Source organism: Falco biarmicus, chromosome 3 (assembly GCF_023638135.1).
Source record: "Falco biarmicus isolate bFalBia1 chromosome 3, bFalBia1.pri, whole genome shotgun sequence".
In the NCBI taxonomy this organism is placed as follows: domain Eukaryota; kingdom Metazoa; phylum Chordata; class Aves; order Falconiformes; family Falconidae; genus Falco; species Falco biarmicus.
In genome coordinates this window covers 114,097,881-114,113,457 of record NC_079290.1, presented here as the reverse complement: position 1 = coordinate 114,113,457, position 15,577 = coordinate 114,097,881, and the positions used below count along the sequence as shown (strand labels likewise).

At 46.7% G+C, this 15,577-nt stretch overlaps 1 long non-coding RNA gene across 2 annotated transcripts in view; it reads right to left on the bottom strand.

The window, feature by feature from the left end:
- LOC130146840 (uncharacterized) overlaps nucleotides 1-15,577 on the bottom strand; it is a 385,493-nt gene that overhangs the window by 33,207 nt on the left and 336,709 nt on the right. The window lies entirely within an intron of this gene.

Genomic DNA, 15,577 nt, shown 5'->3' with positions numbered 1-15,577 from the left:
CGTCTACAGCAAAATAGTTTTGTTTAGCTGGAATGAAAAGGAGTCTCATGTAATGTGACCTTGTGGATAAAGGAAAGAAAAAATAATAAAAAAATCGTTACGTGTACATGCATGGGGAAAGTGTCCTCCTCCCCCAAGAGGAAAAAGCAAAACAAAACCGGGATTGTTCTGGGGCTTGTTTGAACTTCTGAAAATTGATTTCAGCACTGAGGAGTCTGTGCTTGCTTCATTCACTGCCTCTGCCTGCCAACATGCAGCATTTTTGTCTCTGTTGATAAGGGAATTTTTAATTATTGTAATTATCATTTGAAAATTGGGTTCCTGCCACAGACAATTGAAATTAGATTCTGTTACTTTTTATCTTTGTTAATGTCTTTTAATCTGAGGTTTCATTTCCTATCAGCAATAAAATATGTGTATGCATGCATGCATGTGCTTGGTTTAAGTACACGCAAAGAGACCTGTGCCTCATAAAAGATATGTGAGTGTATTACATATGCTAGGCAGACTTTACAGCAGAAAGGAGTGTTATGATCAGCTAGTTCAATCTATTATGAAACAAGGGCCACGTCATTTCACCCTGTAATTTCTGCATCAAGTAATGTCCCTTGGAACAGACATCCAGCCCTGACAAGGAGAGTTTATGCAGTGGAGCATACCCTCATTTGACCTGTGGGCAGGATTCCTAATTTAGGATTTACACACAGCTTGGAGGGTACACACACAGCCCACAGGTGAAGAAGGGGTGGAAAAAGTTTATAGTCCTGTTATGGTCAGACTTTGCTCCTTTTCTACTGGAACTGCTGACAAAGCTGCCACACAGCTTTGAAACTAAGATTTTTATTTCCCCCGCCCCTCCCCCCAGGAACAGGACTGAGACCTCAGGAACTCATTTGAGACGGACTGCTGTTACACACCTGATCATAGGTGAGAACCAGCCGTCTGAGCTGCACAAACCTCAGTGACCTTGGCATGGAAGTAGGGACAGCAATCGCGATGCTGCTGACACCTCCCTGCATAAACCAGTCCTTCTTTCCACATTGTTTTTCAGCTAAAAATCTACCACTCCTGGCAGACTTCTGAATCCAGGAGACGGAGGTCTGCACCCAGATCTCCATCCCATCTCTGTACGCCTACCGCAGTCAGCCGCTTTGGCTGGGCACAAACCCCCCTAACAGCATCACCCACAGCTTGCAGGCAAACCCACCTGGTCTCCGAACTGCTGAATGCAGCCAAGAAAGAAAAAAAAAAAACAAAACAAAACAGTAGCTTAAGATTTTTTTTCCTCCTTTTCCCTCTCCTACTGCTCCTGTTCCTCCAAGCCTTTCAGCCCACCTGGCTCCCACAGCCATCCCTCAGACCTGGTGTATTCACCGCTATTTATTGCGGAGCGCGGCGAGACCCAGCAGCTGCAGGGCGGGTGGTGGCAGCTGTGCGCTGCCCTGCCTCATCCCTGTGGGACACGGCTTGGGCACAGCTGGCAAAGGGCTCCTGCCCCCCGGGAAGGACGGTGGCCTGACTCCTCCTGAGCACGTATGGGCTCCCCCGTCTCAGCGCACAAACCCCAAGGCTGGACCAAGCCAGCAGGAACCGCAGGTGTTTATCTCCGTCCTGGGGGCACTGGGGGAACCGCTCCCAAGCCCAGCTGTCTCCTTGTGCTTTGTTGCTGCTCCACGGGGACGTCTCCTTCCAGCTACTCGCCCCCTGGCCAGCTCTGCTTCCCACCACCCCCAGCTCAGGTCACTCCGGCAGGGTTTCAGCCAGGACTCGGCTGAGGAAGCTAGGAGAGTAATACCAAAAATCTTAGATGAAGAAGTCATCCTTCCCTTCCAACCCTCACCCCTCTCCTTCAGAGATTTATGATACCTGTCCTGTTTTCTCCTTCCCTGAAGCCCCACAAAGGTCAGCTCTGTGAAATACATCGAACAGGCAGAGCCTGAAGCCAAGAGGGGTGCCGAGACTGAATCCCCGAGGTAACACCACAACCTCGCAGCCAGTCTTTGAGCTTACAGATGTCAACCAGGTTCTAAAATGTCTTGATTACCTCTAATGCACTTGATTTCATTCCTTTTATTAAAGGCAGATGGTAGGGAGACTTTGCTACTATTTCTGAGCCTCTTTACCAACCCACCATCACTTTTCTGTTTCAGGTAGGATGGTGTCCTGGTGCAGAAAGGTCTTCTAAGATGACAGCAAGTGGGTTTAAAAGATAAGAAATAAGCTTTAGAACAACAGTACTTATTCCACAGGTGCACGTTATTCTGCTTTATAGGAACTGTTCAAATCCAAGGAAGGTAGTTAATTTTTTTTTCCTTATTTTAAATCTAAGAGAAGAAGCTGAAGAGTTTTATTTGTTACATGCCATATTATGAACTTCATTCAAAGCAACCCTGCGCTCTTAGAAGTGGTGAAATAAACCTTCTTGGTTTAATCTGACTGCTTGGGAAAGGAAATAATCAGATCCTGCCTTTTGCACAGACAGAGTTTTAATTACCTCTGAAACTTGCCTGGTCCCATATGAGCAGCTTTTCAAAAGCAATCTATTAACAAACAATAACCCCGCTGCTTGCTGCCTGGTACAAAGCAGATGCTATCTCTGCCTTCGTGCACGCCTTGTCTCTCCTCTGCCCGCCCCCCCCCCCCCATCCTGCTGCAACACGGATCAATTAATAAACTCCTCGGCTGACGAGGAGCGGGTGTGGGGAGCCGACTGCCAGAGCCACCTGGGTGGCCAAGGCCAATGGTGGGAGCAGGACATGGATTGCCAGAAGGAATGCATGCCAGGGCTGTGAGCTCAGCTCTGAGGTTCGATTCCCACGTATAATTTTCAGCAGAAGAAAAAAAAAAAAATATCGAACTGACAGGGGAGGAGGATGTCACTGCCAGCTCTGGGACTGTCCACATCGTTAGCTAGCCGACAGCCAACTCCAGCACTGGGATAATGAAGCTGTGAGCCACTGTCCTCTGCTGTGGAGGATGACATTCATGTTGGGTGTCCTAGACCCTCTGCCCTTCTGTAGAGAAGGGCCAGGAGGATTTTCTCTTTTATCTCTAGCAGCAAAGAAAAGGGCATCAGTGTTCTGGGCTTGCAGCTAATGCGCGATCATGAGCGGCCCAACCTGCACATAATGACCAAGGTGTCTCCAGTAGTCTGCAGCTACCATTAAAAAGGACAAAATAGCCTGCAAGGGCGAGTCCCTGACCTTCACAAAGGAAAAAGGTCATTTGTAAGACCTCACAGGCTGGGTTTGGGGCGTGGGAAGCAAAGAGACCTCTGCTTTTAACCCTGCCGGCCCTGAAGGCTGGTCTCCAGCTGGCATTCAGCTGTACGCACCAAGCCTTCCCCATCCCTCCCAGGCTCATGCCTGCGGGTGCTCTGCTTTGACATTGCAGGGTCAGCACTTGTCCCTGCGAGATGTGGGGCTCCAGAGGATGCACCCATGCATCAATGCCAGCAAGCAGCAGTGGCACCAGGAACCGCCGAGACTGAGGTCCCGCGGCTCCTGGCACTGTACAAACACTTCATGAGAGAAAGCCACCGAACAGCTGCTGACATTCTGAAACACCAGTCACTTCTCATGCCGTTTACCCCTCTGCTGCTTCTGGGGACAATCAAGTGTCCTACGCCAGATACAGAGGTGAACATCTCCCATCGCTGTGGCTATTCCATCATGTGCATAAAGCCTTTGACCATATTGAGGACAGGTACAGGTCCCTCAGCATGTTTTAAGATAGGCGCCCCAGGGGGGACCACAACAGAGATAGAATACTGCAGCACAAACCACGTTCTTGCCAGACAGCACCTATTCAGAGCCAGATTTCTTGGTTTTCTTCTAATAAACTCTCAGAACAGTCCACATCCCCGCCTGGTTTCTTGCCAGCTCACGCAGAGGGAACGGAGACCCCCTTTACGTCCAGGGTAACGCATCAGGGACCCCCATCAGTGGGGCAGCTCTGCTCAGTGTTTTGCCTTGGGCTGGCAGATGGTGGTGCAGCACGTTTGGACCCTCTCTGTAACACCTCCTTCCACTGAGCTCTAGCAGGATTCAGGAACAGCTTTTTTTAAAAAAATATCATTTTTTCTTAAAAAAAAAAAGCATTTAAATCATCAGTCTTTCATACTGAATGCACACCTGCCTTAGACCTATTGCTGTCACATTCATCTTTTAAATTTGAGTGTCTAAAGAACCTAAAATGAAGTTCCCTTATTGCACCATTAACCTTCCTATGTATCTACTATTTTCAACCAAGCTACAGCAAACCTTTCCCAGGCCACACTTCCTAAGCACCAAACACCCAGCTTCCTCGCTACAAACAAGCCCAAACACAACAAAGAACATTTATTCTCCAAAGTCAAACCGTGTAACGCCACAGCTTTCCCCGTTTCCTCATCTTCCTTACCAGGAAATGAAAAGCACAGAAGTGGCTTTAAGACATCCATGCAAAGCCTAGATACTCATCTTGTCCACAACCAGCTGCCTCTATCTGAGATCATTATAGGGACCAGCAAGCCTTTATTTAGTCTCGTTAAGAAAGACTAACAAGGCACAGATGGAGTGGTTTTGCTGATGGCACAGGGCTGGCTGCTCTCTGTCCTCTTGGCCCTGGAAAGGCTGGGCTGCAGTGCTTCACCAGGCTCCCAACAGACAGAGATCTGCAGCAGCAACAATGAAAGGGACTGGAAAAGCCAGGACACCTTGGCTGCCTGCCCTGGACATTGCAATGCTAAAAATGTTAGGCAAAGTTTGGGGTTTTAGCCTATGGAGGTGGTAACCCCTGGCCTGTCCCTTGCCTGGGGACTGCTAGAAGAAGTGCAAGACATTGAGGTCTATAATTGCTCCATCTCTCCAGAAAAATGAGATCTATGAGGTCCTTTTTAATTCTTTTTAATGAAAAAAAAAAAAACCAACAACCCACAAAAAAAATTCCTCTATGACAGCAACTTTTAGCACCGATCACCTCCAGGATCCAACACTTCTTTGGAAAACTGAGCAAGCAGCCCATAAAGACCTGCCTTTTAGTGCGGTTCTGATTAGTAATTAAATGCAGGAGGTCAGTGACCCCGCTCGATTGAAAAATGTTTCTTTGGTATTGGAGAACTGAGAGGCCACAAGAGGAAACAAAAGGGAAAGAACAGCTTGATCCAGCCCCTGGCAACAAATAAATCACCCCAAACAGGCGCGGTGCCACGAACACACCGTCTGCTCCCCCTGCACTGATGCAGCGTGCTCGCTCTCAGCTCACAGATGCTGCAGTGATGTCGATGGTCCTAATCAACAGGGTCTCGTTAGGATCCTGGTGACAAGTACCACGCCAAGAGGGATGTGCTGGCTGTCTCTTATACAGCAGTCTTTTTTGTGGGGGGTCTGCCACACTGATGATGCTCAGGTTGGGATTTCCAGGTTCCTCCTGTTATTCATAAGCCCCCCGCCCCCTGCATAAAACCACCCTATGAAGGCATGAAGAATCAGCTGCATTTAGAAGTACCTGGAACAGCATCATCTTCCCAATAGCTTTGCTCCTGCATCATTTGCCTCCATGTCCAAAGAGCCAATCTTTTAGCTGGCGCAATCTGGAGGCAACAAAAGCCCTTGCTGCATTCTCACCAGCTCATGAAAAATCTCCCTGCACCTCTCCAGCAGTTTTGTGGCCCTGGAGGACCAGGGCCAGGACTGAGAAAAGGGAAAGGAGAGTGGTGCCCTGGCTAGGTGTTAATGAGAAAGTGATTTGTCTCTCCAGGATGTCCTTGTGCTTCCCAGGAAAGTCACAGAGCAGAATTTCTGAATATTTAATACAGCTTCTTAATTAAGAAAAGGGTAAAAACCTGATAGACACCATCCCCTACTGCAAGTTCAAGGCCAAAGCTTTAAATACAGAATAATCACTCATCTCAAGGAAGCATGGGGTAGCTGATTGAAAGGGGTGGCCTCACAGTTAGACCCATTTGGACCAGAGAAAGAGCCCCTTCTGTGCTCACTAGTGATGTTACATTCAACATTTTCCCTGCAGACTGAAAGTTTTTAGAATTTTAGAAGTGTTTTTACCCTATCCTGTCCTACAGAAGCTGAAAATCTTAAGTAAGGCTTGAAAAATGAAGACTCTAACAAAGTAATTAAAAAAAAAAAAAAAAAAAAGCCCTGTCTGGTTTCACAGAAACATTTCGGTTTGGTTAATTTCTAAAGGTTTCATTTCCATTTCAATCTTTCTTTTTGGCCTGTAGCTGAACTTACATTTCAAAGCAAAAAGCAAATTTGAAGCAAAATATAATAGTTCCATTTCTAGGAGTCACGGTAACCTACTGGTAATTTAAAAAACTTTTCTCCATTTTTCCCCAAATGTAAACTCTCCTGAAATTGGTCCTTCCCTCTGAAATATTCTGGCTTTGATGAATCAACATGTTATGATGAAATTTTTTTGGCAAGTGACTCCTAGGCATACTCATTTCTCCCATTAATATCCCTTACTGAAGCAGGAGACAATATGGCCCGCAGGACTGCTCACATTTAAGGGATGTAGCTGCTTTTCCCACTTCTACCTATTTTCTGTGACCCCTCCCACAATCTTCAGATGCACTGTCCTGGCAGAAGTGACTGAGACACTGAAATACAAATTATCAGCCGCATCTCAGTCCCTGGCCACGTGCACACTCCTACCTGCATCAAAGTGAAACGTATTTCGTTAAAACAGCTATCTGGTCCTTTTAATTAGCATCCTATTTGGCAACGCCATCCGTACAGAAGCAGACACAATTTGCTACTGCAGTTCTGCTGGCAGGTGGCGGCTTCCTACGCAACCACACAGTCAGTATTGGTGACTGCATTAACTTTGTTTTCTCTTCCCCCTTTTCCATGTGTGCTGTAAAACTCTTCGGGCCAACATTTTTATGTACACAGAAAGTTAGGCTGCAAGGGCCACCAGGTCCAACGGGAATACAAGTGATGCCTCAAATAAATAACCTCTCCCTGCATACGTGGCCCACCTGAACGATCTGCTGTGTCAACAGTGGCGATAAGAAGATGGAAAATCACGGTTTTGATCATTTTGCATGAGGAGCAGTCAGAAGCAAACGTGTTGTACCATTAAGGGAAACATTAGAAGCTCAAACGCTTTGTGCGGTTGTTTTCTCCTAGCAGCAGGCACACCCAGGGGGATTCAAAATGTCCTTGAACTTCAGGAATAAAAAGGAGGAAGAAGAAGGGGGGGGAAAAAAGCCCCCAACATGATCAGCAGCTGCAAGAACATCATCAGGTGATTCTAAAAAAACAGACAGAGCCTCAATGTGCCTTTATAGTATTAAAGCAGCAGTGCCTAGTCGACCTTGCCCCGATTCAAACAAGGCAGCAAAGCAGAGATTGAAAGATATGCAGACTCGTGTGCCAGCCCTCCCCGCTTGGAATTTGAATGACTGCATTAGTATTCAGAATCTTTGCATGTGTTTAAATGTGGATTAAAAATGCATTAATTGGTCTCGTTTTAACAAGCTCTTCTCTTTGTATATCAAATATTTGAAAGATTTGGTATTATCACCTCTTGTCTGTGCTGGAATTGAAGAGGAGAAAAGAAATGTAATTGAGGACTTAAGGAGTGTCTCCTCCTGTTTGCTCAGCACAGGGCTATCTGATTGAAAGCTCGGGGGAAAATTACTTTGATGCGTATATGAACAACATCTAAAGGCAACACAACTTGGCAGATGAGTACTGACATCCAAGCTGAAGCACTTTTGGCAAGGAAAGTGGCTTTCCAGTAACTGCTGTATCAGAAGAACTGCTGGAGCAGTTTGTACCATATAACCTGCCCTCAGCAAATGCCAGCATGAAGGAAAGCTGCTCTGGCTGTTACGGTGTTAGCTCAGGATTTGAAAAACGCAACTCAGCTGTTGCCTTGGCTGCAGTTCTCAGTCTGAGCTTGGGCAGGTCACCCCAACCAGGAATGGACCTCTTCAAGAAGTTCAAGGGCTGAGCTCCTCCAGCTCTTGGTGCTTTCTCCCTGCTCCTGCCTGGAAGATGGTCAGACCCGCTACCAGTGAAGGGAACTCAGTGTGTGACCCACATGCGAAAGCGTGGCCAGAAAACACTTCAAACCTGGTGTAAATTGCTTGGTTGCAATAGCCTAGTGGGCTCCAGCAAGCCTTGGAGACTCAGCGGATTCACACCTGAATGAAAATACAGTTGCTTGGAGACATTAACTGAGACATGAGCCTCACGCAGATGACTCAGCTGAATGATGAGAATGCCCAGGGAACCTGTCCCAGTTATAGAAGATACACAGGACAAGACCGGCACGAAGGCTCTGATCTCCAGAGCCCCAGCTCAGGGCTCTCCCCATGAGACATCCAGGTCTGCAGAGGAGGGGAGCATCGCCAGGCTAGTTGCAGAGCCCTGAAACCTACAGGCAACACTTGAATTTCAGCTTTGACCCATGTGTGCCTACTGTGGCTATTTTTGTTGTCCAGAGGAATGCCTAATTGCTTTTTCTCTTCTTAAATCATATTCCTAAAAAATCATCTAAGAAAAGTAGGGAGTTAATCCTAAGGAGACCTGGACAGACTGGGATTTAAGAGCTGACCAGACTCTTCATTAAATGTTCAAGTGCATCTCAGGTACTGAGCATTCATGAATTTGAAAACCTTTGATGATGTCTACACACAGACATACTTGCTGCTATATCCCTTTTCATCCAGAATTGAAAAAGTGAGAGCCACCACATTTATTTATTGATATTGAATCTGGACACTGAAGGGATGTGACAAAGGACCTCTCTTGGATCCAGCAGGACTCAGGAAGAGAGCGCAAGGCACTGCTGAGTCCCTTACTCCAGCCTCAGATGGGTCCCAGCTGTGACACATGCCCACGTCTTTCCCCACGGGGGGCAACATGCACCAAAATACGAGCCAAAAAACCCTACTGAGGTTCTCATGAAATTTCACTAGGAAAACGCACGCCGCGAAGGTGGCAACGTGAGGGTCTTACGGCAGGTTTGCCCTCACCGGTGTTTTATTTGCTTGTGCAAGTCTGTTTTAAAAGCCTGAATTAAGAAATGGTCTGAACCTCTAAACCTGAGTTTCATCCCCTGATAACACAGCACCTCTCAGCACTGCCATAAATACGGTGCTGAAGCTAAGCTTGCTCATTAAGAAATTCCTAAGCATCGAGCTATAATGCTGCTCGGATCTGCTCAAAGAAGAGGTCTAGCAATCAGCATAAAAACTTGCAGGACTGGAATTTGCATGTTTATAGCTTTTGCTTAGCCGTATGAACACATTTTGCAGATAATCCCTGCTTCCTGGTAGGCAGGGGGAAAAAAAACAACCTCAAAATGTACAGGCTAAAAAATATTCCCATTACCTTCGGAAGGCTCTGGCAATGCTGGGGCTTGTGTTCCTGTATGCACAGCGCTGTGTGCCACACCAGGTCTCTGCTGGCTCCAGCAGGTATTTAGAGCTGTCAGAGCTCTGCAGAAACGCAGTCCCGCTTGGCTGGGGCTTGTACAGGTTTTGAGGCTGATAGCCCCCGCTATCACTTACAGGATCTGAATGTCCAATTCTTATTAAAATTAATGTGAACTCTGCTATCTGGCTTTCCTTTGCAACTTTGAAAAATCTCAGCCTGGGATCAGATTTGAGTCGTTGAGGTTTGGTACCTTTGCAGAGTTTTATTTTCAGCTGCAGGCTGGAATATTTCCAGACAAACTTTATATAAAATTCACTACAAACCCCACATGGGAATCCAGGCTTATATAAAATGCTACGAACTTTTTGCTAGCGCCTAAGCTGGAGGCATTCTTTTCTTTCAAAAACAAGAAACAGCCGGGGCTTGCATTTTCTACCTGTATCATCTATTTGCATACCCTCTTCTGTCCTAACATCCAAACCCCACAGAAAGCCCTTGTGAGACCAGAGTGGTCTACAATAACCACCTCGCACATGGGAACCACAGCACAAACTCATTTACTTAAGCTTTTATAGGAAGAGCGGATGTTTCAGGCTTGGCTTCCTGAATCAAAGGCTGCCTGCCATTACCAGGAGCCTGTCTTCCAGGGTACCACGTGGAGCAGAGGTTATAGATGGTTTGGATCACCTCTGCTGCAGTCTGGAGACCCCCAAGAACATCAGCCACCTCCTGGAAATACTCAATCATCTTCCAAAAATGCTAAAAAAATCACCAACATGGAAAGTCAGTGAAGGCGAGTGAAGTTTTTTTGGGGGTGGTTTTTTTTGTTTTTTGTTTTGTTTGGGTTTTTTTTAATGTGACAGATTAACAGTGGAAGTACATGCATTTTACACTTCGGGTGTAAATCCTTAGCGTGCTGTGAAACGGAGAAGGCATTCTCTGCACCTCAGAAAACAAAGACATATCTTGTGAGGGATATAAACACGGCAGGTCTCCCAGAGCAATACGCACTCAGGGTGCTGCTTTCCGGCACAGGAGATGAAATCATAATAGCATACGCTTATTTACTTTTAAAACCCATCAATAATAAGAGATGTATAGCTGAACTCTGGGCTTTTCTCACATGCACTTAAACATGAAATGAATCTTATAAAGAAACAGAAACACATATATAGGTATACATAATCAGCGTGAGCAAGCTGCAGTAGAAACCAAACTGAATTATCTATGTTTCTTTAAACTACCTTCAAGAGTGTTTGCCATTATTAGCAATCTGTATCCAGAGAGCTCCAATCAATCACAAAAATGGGTTTGTATTATTTATCGTCAGCGTTCCACAGAGAGGAAAACTCAGGCAGAAATAAGGGCTGATGCAGGCAGCTGATGGCCACGGGGGGAGCAGGACCCTGTTCTGGAATTAGCGGCACGGTGCTCTTCTTGCTGTTGCTTGTCGCGAAACGAAGCTGGTAAATGCATCAAAGCCTTGCTCAATTTTCCACCCACTGCATTCCCTCTGGGCATCAGCTTGAGGCCTCAGCTGAAAAAATAACTGGAGGTGGCTTCCCCGGGGGGACGCAGGTCCTGGGGGATGCTGCCCTGTGGTGACCAGCCAGCTGATGGCTTCCCTCTGTCCCCTCCCGTCCCTGTCCCCTCCTGTCCCCCCCGTCCCGTCCCGTCCCCCCCCTCCGAAGGCAGATGCCCGATTCCCACCTCTGGCTTCAGCAGGACCTGTGTCATGCCTCCAGTTTGCTGTGATTTGTACCATTCCCCACATCCCCGGAGATCTCTCTGGGGACTTTTATTTTCCAGAGAGCCTTTCATTTTAACAGGATGTGCCAGTGAGAATTCAAATCAGTCATCAACTTCCCACTGAGTTCAAAACACTTCTTTCACCATTTTAAATGACTTTTAAATGGATGCTATGCACTCGATCTTCCAGCTGAAATAACTTCTGTATTATCCTCCAAGCCTGAATACCTTTCCCCCCTTGCTCTCTGCTCACTTTAGATAATTCAATGGGAATTTATTTGAAAAGAGGTGGTGGGTCACAAATGAAGTAAAACGCTGACAGCAGGGGTTCCTACCCATTCGCTGCTTATGTGAAAGGCAGGGAGCCAGATTTAGGGAGCTATGGGATAGTTACCATTAGGCTGGTTGAAAATATTCCATCTCGCTGAAGGTTCCCCCCACCCCACCCCCCGCTTCTTCTTCTTCTTTTCCCACAAGAATCGATTTTCTTTTGATTAAATGCTGTTTTTACAAAGTGTGTCTTTTCCCTCATCTTGCTGGAAAAAGTCAAATGCCTGAGAAACCAAACTTGAACTAGACCTGGCCATGGGCCTGCTGGAGGCACTGCTGGGGAAGGTGCCTCCTGGGAAGTGTAGTTTGATTTAGGAAACGAACAGTGCTGCAGGGAAGGGTGGAAGCTCCCCGGAGCCAGGCTGCACCTCCCAGGCAGGATTTCTCCATTCAGCTGCTCTGGCTTGTGGCTGGAAAGAAAAGCAGCGCCTGAGTTCAAACCGAGGAAAGCTCTCGTCTTTGATGAAAGATGTGTGAGTTTAGGTGCCAGGGCTATTCCTGGTGAAGTTTCCTCCTGAATCTCACTCCTTACTCCAGAAAATGCAATACCTGGATGAGCTACTTACTCCTCCCCTGTGTCTCCGAGATGGACAGATGCCAGAGGACCTCACTAGTGCTTCTGATGGATGCAGAGTGTTAGATGAGGTGACTTTATGGGGCAATGTTGCAAGTAAAGTGTGGAACTAGCAATCTCTTGGGGATTAAGAGACAGACAAACCACTTGAGTCCCAAAATACTTTTGGAAGTGGACTGCTTTCTCTTAAAGGAAAAAAAAAAAGGGGGGGAGAGGGGATGTATAAGAAAGATGGGGGCAGACTTTTTAGTAGCAACTGTAGTGATAGGACAAGAAGCAATGGTTTTAAACTACAGAAGGGGAGGTTCAAAGTAGATGTCAGGAATAAATTTTTTATGATGAGGGTGGTGTAATGGTGGCACAGGTTGCCCAGAGAGGTGGTAGATGCCCCATCCCCTGGAAACGTTCAAGGTCAGGCTGGACGGGGCTGTGAACATCCTGATCCAGTTGAAGATGCCCCTGCTCACTGCAGGGGGCTGGACTAGGTGGCCTGTAAAGGTCCCTCCCAACTCAAAGCCCTCTGTGATTCTATGAATTTTCATTTGGGACCATCTTCTTTTTTTCAAAGCCTGTGTGAACAGGTAATGCCCACCACAAGCTGTGGTAATAAAGGCTGTTGTCGCTGTTATTACTGATGGGAGCACAGCCCTTCCCTCGGTGAATCCCAAGCCATCAGGGGTTTATGTGCCCTACCATAGTGTTACTTAAACCCTTAAGAAACTTGGCATGAACTGAACTGCAATTGAACCATAGCAGTTCAAACCAAAAGCAGCAGGTTTGGGTATGTGCCATCTGCATTAGCTGTGCTGACCCTTCCCCTCCACTGAAAACACTTCCCTCCAACACCTGAGGTCTCTTCCAGCCCCACGATTGCTTGTTCATTTGCTGGTTGTTCTATTAAATGACTTGTCATTGTCAGGAGCTCCCAAGACATCCCTTATTTTAATTAACCCAGAAAAACACCACCACCCTCATGCTGCTGCCACAGTTCGGGGCACCTAGAGCTGACCTTTGTCGTTTTTTCAAATGGCATTAATTAAACAGAGCTGTTGGCTGGAGTCTTCCCAGTCCTGACATGCAGCACATGTCATCTCTCCTGAGTTTGCCAAAGCCCTTTGGGATCTGCCCTACCTCAGTTCACCGAAACATCTGCCTGGATCCCGTTCTCCTCAAGCCAGGACAATAATCCTTGGAGGTGTCTTCCCAGAACTTGTTGCCAAATTTTCTTTACCCTGTGTGAAACCTCCTCCTGGAAGTGAGCTTGAAAATCCTGCAAGAGGGAATGATTCTGAGAGATGGACAACAGTGATGGCTCAGAAGAACCATCAGAGGAACAGCCCTGTCTCCTTTCTGCCGAGGATGTCACAGCAGACATCTGGTACACCCTGGCTCAGGATCACCCCAGGCATGGTAAAAAGGGGTTAAACTGCATGGAAAGGGGTTAAACTGCACAGAACAGAGAGGCATTTTGGGGAGGGGAAAGAAGTTCTGTGGCTCCCTCTCTAGATGGAAAAGGGAAAATAAAGTTGCATTCCTGCTGTCTATTTGAGAGTTTGCTTACAAGGGGAAATTAATCCAAAATTAACTAGTGGTGTGAATTGCAAGTGGATTAGTTAAATTATATTAAACCCAGGTCTGGATACTTTCATTTAAAATTAAAGTGGCCTTAATTCAATTTGGCTCAAGTCACTTCAAAAGTGAATTAAGTAAAACTTAATTATGGACCCTTTAATTCCAAATGAGTGTGTCTACATAGGTTGTTTAATGTACTTTCATTTATCCATTTTAAGGATTAATCTTGATGAGCTTTTCCAAATGTCCCCATGGTAGACAGGCCCTCATTTGTATAGTAAAAAACCTCTGATTCCCTCTAAAAGTGGGAAAAAAAAGAAAAAAAAGAATAAGACAAGTGACTTCTGTCTGCAGCCAGACAAAATAATGATGCTGCGTTTGCACTGCCCTGTGCTCCAGCTCTGGGGATTGCTGTGCCTGGAGGACTTTCTCCTCAAAGCCATTCTCTGGCAACGTTCCTTCCTACCAGCTCCCATCAAAATTTCCAGTAACACTCTCTTTGCTATGCTTTCCCAGAGCCACTGAAAACCTGTAAGGTCTCAACCCACTACAGTGGGAGCAAGAAGTGTTGTTTGTTTGTTTGGTGGTGTTTTTTGGTTTTGGTTTGGTTTGGTTTTGTTGTTTGTTTTTTTTTTTTTAACCAGAGATCTTTGCAGTGCATCCTCTGCAGTTATTTATAGCCATGAAGTACGAAGACCTGTCAAGCACATGCAAATGGCTGCAAAGAGGAATCAGCTTTAATTCCTGTGTTCCCTTCCCTCTCTTGTTCCAGCAGCACTGCCCATTTCAGGGATGGAGACTCAGATTTCGCCGTGGGAATGGCCACTGCTTCATCATTTGGGGTGGGGTGGGGTGGTGGTGGGCATGTGTAGTGTGAATGTGTCCTCCAAACTGGGAGCGAAATGCTTCTGGTCCAGAAGCCACAACCGAGCCAACACTCAGAAGCCACGATGACAGAGGTGAGGTAGGTGGTATCACAATGCTGTGGAGACACAGCCATGAACCAGTACTGTCCAAAATTCCCCAAAATGAGGTGAGGAAGACAAGCCAACCTTTCTGATTTTCCTCCCAGAAAATAATGCTAACACCGAAGTCTTCCCTGCAAAGTGCTTTGATTTTGTATTTCGGATCCAAACTCACTGCTGGGAAAGATTTTTCTGGCTGGCCAGCCTTGTCACTGCTGTGGGTTGCTCAGTGTTAGCTCACTCTCAGCCTCCTGTTTACATGCGCGATGGAGAAAAGAAGTTCTTCCTCACTGAACAGCACGATTTAACCCTCAACACGATTGCCCTAACCATGACTCCTTATTGCGGTGTTGCCTGGATCCAGGCTGGAGACCAGCCAGAGCAAAGGGGCAGGTGCATCCTTGGCAGCGCATCCTGCATCCTGCATCCCACCCCGGCCTCCCTGCCCTGGAGCCGGTCCCTGAGCCGGATCATTTATCACTCCATCAAGATTAATTTCAATTTTTCCAAGGGGTGTCCAAAGCTGCTGAGTTTCTGCACATATTCTAAAATTGGTTGGCAATTTCTTCCAGCTCCCAGCTGTAATGCATCGGGGGCTGCTGCCTCTCGTGCTGTTTGCTTGTGCTGCTTCTGCTCTTCTCTCTGTGCTTGCAGCAGAGAAATGCTTCCTGCTGTTTTCAGGTTGGTTTCCTAAGGAAACTGCATCATGTGGGTTCACCCTATTTTTGGGTGTCTCCTTGCCTTTTCAGCCCCCTGACCACATTCAACGAAATTTGACAGGATGGGAGGATGGCATAGAGGGATGCAGCAAACATCGTGGAAGGAAAAGAGTGGAGGAGTTATTCAATGCATGCTGTTGCTCTGGTCCTGTCTACACCCAGATGCTGGAGAGAAGGATGCTTTTAAAGGTGAGGGCTGTCCAAGACAAATGAGATAATTCCCTTCAAGTTCTGAAGTCTGTGCACCCCCTCCCAATGTGTAAAGCAAGGTTAAGAAGG